Below are 9174 nucleotides of genomic sequence, written 5' to 3'. Positions count from 1 at the left end.
TAAGTCAGGAGATTTTGGTCTGGGGTTCCATTGGCTCGAGGGCGGTGGGGTGAGGTCAGGGGATTTCCAAAGGCTCTTGGATTTTCAAAGGCTCTTTTCCTGGAACCTTACAAAATGGAGTTTTTCTGTTAACAAAATGGAGTAGCTTAGGTCCTTCAGTGGTAGCATTTGCAGCAATAGTCTCATTGATTACTTAAGAAGAAAAATTCAAGTAAAGAAGTATTTATTGCATTCTTACTAGACTGCATCTTAATGTGCTGCACATGGGGTATTTATAATTGCCTTTTATTATCTTACAGTCTTGTCAGAGAGGGGGAATTCGTGTACATTAGGCAATTAGAATACAGTCCAAGAATGACCACTTGAATTTAACCAAGCATCGGTATGTGTAACTAGTACAGTAACAGTTCAGGGAAGGTTTAATGGAAGAATTTAATCCAAGAACAGATTAAAAGCCTGGCTTTTCCCTAGAACTTGATAAAGTGGAATAGACTAAATGGATCATAAATTCATGAGTGAAACTGTGAGTGCTGAGCTAGTGTGATTGTTGTAAGAAACTGAAGAGGTCAGCTGGACTGTAGAGAAGGTACAGGGAAGGGAAGCTTCAACCCATTACTGGGACCTAATGATGCTTGACCTGCCATGCACATCCTTGTCCAGGAAGGAGTCTGAACTCTATCCATTACGCAGTAGGAAGTCAGTAGTTGTGAGTCCAAGACTGTTATAGTCATGAGAATTTTTTTCATATCATGTACAAATAATTTTAAATAAATCCACATGTTTATTTTTCCTGATCCACACAAACATGTGAAGGAAAAGAAATTCTAAGTTTGGATACAAATTGACCGGTATTTCTCCTAAGTCTAATATTTTATTAAAATTCTGAGATAAATGTGCAGCCTTTATGAAAGTCTTACAATAGTTTTATTTTTAGAAGAATATGTGCTAAAATTAGAACTTTTGGATGTTTATAATTTGGATAAAATGCAATTTTCCAGGATGATTGAAGATCACTGGATGCTGACCTCTGAGCTGTTAAATATAATCCTGAGATGGTCTCTATAATAAGAATGGGAATTTGTTTCTTTGTCAGTGTGCTGTGCTGTGCTTAGTCGCTCAGTTGTGTATGACTCTGCAACCCCATGGACTGTATGTAGCCCACCAGGCTCCCCTGTCCATGGGGATTCTCCAAGCAAGAATATTGGAGTGGGTTGCCATGCCCTCCTCCAGGGGATCTTCCCAACCCAAGGATTGAACCTAGGTCTCCTGCACTGCAGGCAGATTCTTCACCACCTGAGCCACCGGGGAAGCCCGCCTTGTCAGTGTGGATAATACCATGCACACTGTGGTCAGAACTCTATAAGTAAAAGTAAACTGGAAGTTTTGGCCAATATCCACATATTTAATAAATAATTTTTAAAAGTCAGGTTAGTTTAAGAAAACTCTGGTAATTGTCTAAATATAATTTATAGAATTTTAATTTTTCTGGAATCACAAAGAGGGAACTCTCTGAGGATGGTAATGTTAAAGAACAAAATTCTGCATAGGTAGTGTGACATTTACTCAGAAAAATTAAATCTAGGACTAAAGTTGAGAAAAACAGTTGTCAGCTGGAAAGATTATAATGACTGAGAAAGCACTATAGAGGACAAAGTCTTTGTTCTTACACCCTACTGGGAATCCCTTATGGTCTAAAACCTGTGTGATAGGAAGTCATTTGAATATTGCATTATAATACTTCCCAAATATTCCCTAAAGGATCTGTTCATTTTAATGTCTATAGGATGTTTTCAAGGAATGCCTAATGACATGAGAAAATGATCACAAGGTGAATGGCAAAGGGAAACAAAATTATAAATACAATATCGTTTCTATTCTATAACTAAATTCATTAAATATATAAAAGTGAATTTCAGGACATATAATACTTTTGGGAGGTTCTTAAGTCATAATTTTTTGAAAATTTTCTCTACATAAATATACATATATATATTTTTTCCAAATTCTTAATGTTGAACCTTGACCCTTATACTTTCAGAGAAGGGCATGGTCTACGTATAGTCACAGCTCTTATTTTTTTATTGAAGTTTCAGGTTTTGTTTCATAGATTTGTATGAATTTTCTGTATATCAACAAAAAGTAATCTTGGAATGTTATATTAATTTCATAAAATAGTTTTCCATTATAGTGTTATGACTAGTTTTAAATCATCTTGAATGATGAATTCTTTTCAAAATCAGGAGTTTGTTTTGCCTATTCTTATTGCAGTATATACATGGTGATAAATTTTCATTCATGATTGATCGTAATGAAAATGTAGATCTATTTCATTAATTCAAGTTTGTAATTTATATCTGAAAATACACAATGATGAATGCATTCAAATTACAACACAACATGTATTAGGGTTGAAGAGAAGTATATGTTGTTTCACTTAAGCTGCAAATGCTGTTATCATTCAGCATGTAATCATCAGTTTTCAATGGGAGGATGGAAAGAGTTTGAACTCCAGGTTGCTGCTTAGTTTATCAGAAACTGAAAGACCCAGTCATGGTTCATTTTAATAGGTGAATGCTAGGAGCTGGCTGACTAGATAATTTCCATCTTTATTAAAGACCTAAGTGCTTATTCCCTGAGAATTAGTTGGCCTTGAGTATGGTGTTTATGAAAACATGTAAGAGGTTGTTAACATTTTTTAAAAAAGCTTAAAGTTATAAACTCTTCATTGCTGAACAATCCTGTTTTGTTTTTTCTTTTAAGATCCTGGATATGAAAATAGGTAGTTCATTGTTTAAAACAGTGACTGCTGACTTTTACAGTGTACTTAAAATGACTTCAAATGCATTTTTAGTGTCTTTTTCATTTATATTTGCTCTAAGAATCTTGAGGATAGATAATTAGCCTCCAATTAAAATAAATAAATTTAAATTTAAAAAAAAGAAATGTCTAAAAACACAATAATCTATTTAATATGGTTTAAATACTGCCTTGGGAGTAGGGATGGGAAATTGGGCCCATTGTGAGTTCCAGTGTAGTCTATTTTATAAATATGCCTTATAGAAAAAATTGGTGCTATTGTGTAATTAAGGTAAAGTACAAAGCAAAGGAGTATAAATTCAGATTATGGTTTTCTGTTAGTATTTATGTAATCTAGAAAAGTTGTTAGCAAAATAATGTGATTGAAAGACTGTCAGATTTTATCTTTTTAGATTGTGTGACACTGCCTGTGTCATTTACTCTCTTGACTGTAATTTTGTTATCTATAAAGCACATCAACTCAATGGATATAAATTTGAGAAAACTCCAGGAGAGAGTGGAAGACAGGGGAGCTTGGCATGCTTCAGTCCATGGGGTCTCAAAATGTCAATTTAGTGACTGAACAGCAACAAACGTAAATTAGTGACACTACTATATTTTGCAGAAATTATTTGAGGATTAAATAAAATATATAAAGTGCTTAGGACCATACCTGGTAATTTTTCCAGATTCAGTAAATAGTCTTTTATACAGACATCTATATGTCTTTTCCCTATTTAACTGTGGGGTTAGTCTGGGGTCCATTGACATTTAGGGAATAATGGAGGTTTTCCATTTACAGAAGTCCCTAGATTCTATGCTTATATTACTTTCATCAGATTGAAAATTTCTCTGTTACAGCCCTTGATTACAAACATACAGGTTAAAATTTATTCAGTTTAACTGCCAATTTATCTTATAGTCTAGTTTAACAGTTTAATTGTAGGCAATTTTACAGAATTAGAAGCCAGACCTGTGAGTGTAGCCCTGGTTGTGGTAAAAAAAAATGTAAAGGGAACTAATTTTAAAGTGAAACGTTTACTCTATAGATAGATCCTTTAAAATGTCAAGAGAAAAATATACTTATATAAAATGTTCTCAACTTTGATTCAGTTGATTGTTTGTTTCGTATAAAATCATACAAAAACAAGACTTTCTGTGGTTGTGGGAACAATGAGAATTGCCAACAGTTCACATTAAAAGCATAATGTAAAATTTGTCTACACAAGATATTTTATCTTGCTTGTTTTTTCTTTTAACTTTAAATTGGAGTCCTTGAGTCTTTAGTTTTTAGATGTAATATTAAAGTATTTGAAATATATGCAGCCTCTCATGTTATACCCAATAATTTTAACACCCAAGCATGGGCTAAATGTTTGTTATTTTATTTTTTCTAGCTTCACTGAGATATAATTAACTTTTAAAATTGTATAAGTTTAAGATGTATAATGTGATGATGTGATACATATATATTGCAAAATGATTACCATAGTATGATTAATTAATACCTCCATTACCTCATATAATTACTTTTTCTGTGTTTGTGAGGTGAGAAAATTTAATATATACTCACTTAGCAATTGTTGAGTATATAGTATTGTTAACTATAGTTGCCATGTTGTACATTAGATCACCAGACTTTATTAATCTTATAGCTGGAAATTTGTGCCTTTTGACCAACAACTCCTCATTACTCTGATCTCACACCCCTAACAACCACCATTCTGCTCTCTATTACTATCATTTCAACTTTTTTAGATTCTACATGTAAACATGATCATGCAATATTTGTCTTTCTCTGACTTATTTCACTTAGCATAATGCTCTCAAATTCACCTCAGTTCAGTTCAGTCACTCAGTCGTGTCCGACTCTTTGCGACGCCATGAATTGCAGCACGCCAGGCCTCCCTGTCCATCACCAACTCCCGGAGCGTACTCAAACTCACGTTCATCGAGTCGGTGATGCGATCCAGCCATCTCATCCTCTGTTGTCCCCTTCTCCTCTTGCTCCCAGTCCCTCCCAGCATCAAAGTCTTTCCCAATGAGTCAACTCTTTGCATGAGGTGGCCAAAGTATTGGAGTTTCAGCTTTAGCATCATTCCTTCCAAAGAACACCCAGGACTGATCTTCAGAATGGACTGGTTGGATCTCCTTGCAGTCCAAGGGACTCTCAACAGTCTTCTCCAACACCACAGTTCAAAAGCATCAATTCTTCAGTGCTCAGCTTTCTTTACAGTCCAACTCTCACATCCATACATGACCACTGGAAAAACCATAGCCTTGACTAGACGGACCTTTGTTGGCAAAGTGATGTCTCTGCTTTTGAATATGCTATCTAGGTTGGTCATAACTTTCCTTCCAAGGAGTAAGTGTCTTTTAATTTCATGGCTGTGATCACCATCTGCAGTGATTTTGGAGCCCAAGAAAATAAAGTCTGACACTGTTTCCAATTTTTCCCCATCTATTTCCCATGAAGTGATGGGACCAGAAGCCATGATCTTAGTTTTCTGAATGTTGAGCTTTAAGCCTACTTTTTCACTTTCCTCTTTCACTTTCATCAAGAGGCTTTTCAGTTCTCCTTCACTTTCTGCCATAAGGGTGGTATCATCTGCATATCTGAGGTTATTGATATTTCTCCTGGCAATCTTGATTCCAGTTTGTGCTTCTTCCAGCCTAGTGTTTCTCATGATGTACTCTGCATATAAGTTAAATAAGCAGGGTGACAATATACAGCCTTGACGTACTCCTTTTCCTATTTGGAACCAGTCTGTTGTTCCATGTCCAGTTCTAACTGTTGCTTCCTGACCTGCATATAGGTTTCTCAAGAGGCAGGTCAGGTGGTCTGGTATTCCCATCTCTTTCAGAATTTCCCACAGTTTATTTGAGCCACATAGTCAGAGGCTATGGTGTAGTCAATAAAACAGAAATAGATGTTTTTCTGGAACTCTCTTGCTTTTTCGATGATCCAGCGGATGTTAGCAATTTGATCTCTGGTTCCTCTTCCTTTTCTAAAACCAGCTTGAACATCTGGAATTTCACAGTTCACATATTGCTGAAGCCTGGCTTGGAGAATTTTCAACATTACTAGCGTGTGACATGAGTGCAATTGTGCAGTAGTTTGAGAATTCTTTGACATTGCCTTTCTTTGGGATTGGAATGAAAACTGACCTTTTTCCAGTCCTGTGGCCACTGTGGAATTTTCCAAATTTGCTGGCATATTGAGTGCAGCACTTTCACAGCATCATCTTCCAGGATTTGAAATAGCTCTACTGGAATTCCATCACCTCCACTAGCTTTGTTCATAGTGATGCTTTCTAAAGCCCACTTGACTTTATATTCCAGGATGTCTGGCTAGGTGAGTGATCACACCATCATGATTATCTTGGTTGTGAAGATCTTTTTTGTACCTATGTTGTCTCAAATGATAATATTTCATATATATATATATGCATATATATATTATATATATATATATATTTACCCCTTTATCATTATGTAAGGTCCATCTAGTCAAGGATATGGTTCTTCCAGTAGTCATGTATGGGTGTGAGAGTTGGACTATAAAGAAAGCTGAGCACTGAAGTACTGATGCTTTTGAACTGTGGTGTTGGAGAGGACTCTTGAGAGTCCCTTTGACTGCAAAGAGATCCTACCAGTCCATCCTAGAGGAGATCAATCCTGAGTGCTCATCTGGGTGCTCATTGGAAGGACTGCTGTTGAAGCTGAAACTCCAATACTTTGGCCACCTGATGCGAAGGGCTGACTCATTTGAAAAGACCCTGATGCCGGGAAAGATTGAAGGCAGGAGGAGAAGGGGAAGACAGAGGATGAGATGGTTGGATGGCATCACCAACTCAATGGACATGAGTTTGGGTAGGCTCTGGGAGTTGGTGGTGGACAGGGAGGCCTGGCATGCTGCCGTTCATGGGGTTGCGAAAAGTTGGACACGACTGAGAGACTGAACTGAACTGAAGGAACTTTGCCTCTTCTTGCAAGCTTTTGATTTAAAGTCTGCTTTTCTGATACAAGTATAGCTACCCCTACTCTCTTTTAGTTTCCACTTGGCTGGAATATCTTTTTTCATTTCTTCATGTTAAGCCTATGTGTATCTTTAAAACATTTTGATTGGGAATTAATCCATTTACATCTAATAAAATAATTATTAATATCTATTAATAGGTAAGGACTTTCTAATGCCATCTTATATTTCTCTTCTTTGTAGTTTCTTTGTTCTTTTCTTTCTCTTGTATTGTCTTCATTTGTGAACTGAGAATTTTCTGTAATGGTATGCTTTGATTTCCTTTTCTTTATTTTTCATATATCTTTTGATTTGTGGTTACCATGAGGTTTATATAAAATGTCTCATAGATACAATAGTCTGTTTTATGCCGATAACCAGCTAACTTTGATCACATATAAAGCTCTATCATCTTTATGTTTTTGATGTTAAAATTTACCTCTTTTTCTATTAGTATACATTCACAGATTATTAAAGCTATAGCTATTTTTAATACTTCTGTCCATTAACCTTGGTTATCACATCATCACATTATAGTATTCTGAATTTGTACTGTACAATTGGATTCACTTCACATGCTAGCAAGGTTATGCTCAAAACCTTTCAAGCTGGGCTTCAACAGTACGTGAACTTCTAGATGTGCAAGCTGGTTTTAGAAAAGGCAGAGGAACCAGAGATCAAATTGACAACATCGGTTGGATCACGGAAAAAGCAAAAGAGTTCCAGAAAAGCATCTACTTCTCCTTCATTGATTATGCTAAAGCATTTGACTGTGGATCACAACAAACTGTTGAAAATTCTTCAAGAGATGGGAATACCAGACCACCTTACTTGTCTCCTGAGAAACCTATATGCAGGTCAAGAAGCAACTGTTAGAATCAGACATGGAACAATGGACTGGTTCACAGCTGGGGGAAAAGTATGACAAGGTCATGTATTGTCACCCTGCTTATTTAACATATATGCAGAGTACATCATGCAAAATGCCAGGCTGGATGAATCACAAGCTGGGATCAATATTGCCAGGAGAAATATCAGCAACTTCAGATACACAGATGATACAACTCTAATGGCAGAAAGTGAAGAGGAACTAGAGCCTCTTGATGAGGGTGAAGGAGGGAAGTGAAAACGCAGCTTGAAACTCTACATTAAAAAAAAAAAAAAACGAAGATCACTGGCATCCAGTTCCATCACTCCATGTCTAAAAGAAGGAGAAAAAGTGGAAACAGTGACAGATTTTCTTTTCTTGGCCTCCAAAATCACTGCAGATGGTGACTCAGTCCTGAAATTGAAAGATGCTTGATCCTTGGAAGGAAAGCTAGAAGTGAAGTGAAGTCACTCAGTCGTGTCCGACTCTTTGCGACCCTGTGGACTGTAGCCCGCTCAGGCTCCTCTGTCCATGGGATTCTCCAGGCAAGAATACTGGAGTGGGTTGCCATTTCCTTCTCCAGGGGATCTTCCCAACCCAGGGATCGAACCTGGGTCTCCTGCATTGCAGGCAGATGCTTTATCCTCTGAGCCACCAGGGAAGCCAGACAGCATATTAAAACCTAGACAGCATATTAAAAGGAGAGACATCACTTTGCCAACAAAGGTCCTTATAGTCAAACTATGGTTTTTCCAGTAGTCATGTACAGATCTGATAGTTGGACCATAAAGAAGGCTGAGTACTGAAGAACTGAGGCTTTCGAACTGTAGTGTTAGAGAATACTCTTGAGAGTCCCTTGGACAGCAAGGAGATCAAAACAGTCAATCCTAAAGGAAATAAATCTTGAATATTCATTGGAAGGACTGATACTGAAGCTGAAGCTCTATTACTTTGGCTACCTGATGTGAAGAGCTGACGCATTGAAAAAGACCCTGATGCTGGAAAAGATTGAAGGCAAAACAAGATGGGAACAACAGAGGATGAGATGGTTAGATTGCATCACTGACTCAATGGACATGAATTTGAGCAAATTCTGGGAGGTAGTGAAGGACAGGGAAGCCTGGCGTACTGTAGTCTATGGGGTTGCAAAGAGTGAGACACAACGTAGCAACTGAACAACAACAACAACAAAATATATATATATATATACATACACAAATATGAATAGCTAATGTTGGCCATCTTTGTCACAAATTGGGATATTCCTTGCCATAATTTTAGTTTTACTTCTATCAAAGGCTTATTATATGCCTGGTGTTTTACATATATAAATGCTTTTAATCTTCATTGTAAAGGTATTATTTTCCATTTTATAAATGAAAAAACTGAAAAATGTTAACTTTTCTGTCATTTAATATTATTAAAAACATAGTATGAGGATAAAACAATGAATAAAATAATATCTGCTATTATGGAGCTTTTATTAAATTGG

At 36.5% G+C, this 9174-nt stretch overlaps 1 non-coding gene across 1 annotated transcript; it reads right to left on the bottom strand.

Annotated features, from left to right (window-relative positions):
* Positions 1-8271: 8271 nt before the first annotated feature.
* On the bottom strand, positions 8272-8343 carry TRNAC-GCA. Its single transcript has one exon. It is a non-coding gene; the product is annotated as a tRNA-Cys (tRNA).
* Positions 8344-9174: the final 831 nt, after the last annotated feature.

Source organism: Oryx dammah, unplaced genomic scaffold, assembly GCF_014754425.2.
Source record: "Oryx dammah isolate SB20612 unplaced genomic scaffold, SCBI_Odam_1.1 HiC_scaffold_26, whole genome shotgun sequence".
Classification (NCBI taxonomy): Eukaryota; Metazoa; Chordata; class Mammalia; order Artiodactyla; family Bovidae; genus Oryx; species Oryx dammah.
The sequence above is the reverse complement of the archived record's forward strand: the minus strand, read 5'-3'. Positions and strand labels throughout refer to the sequence as shown.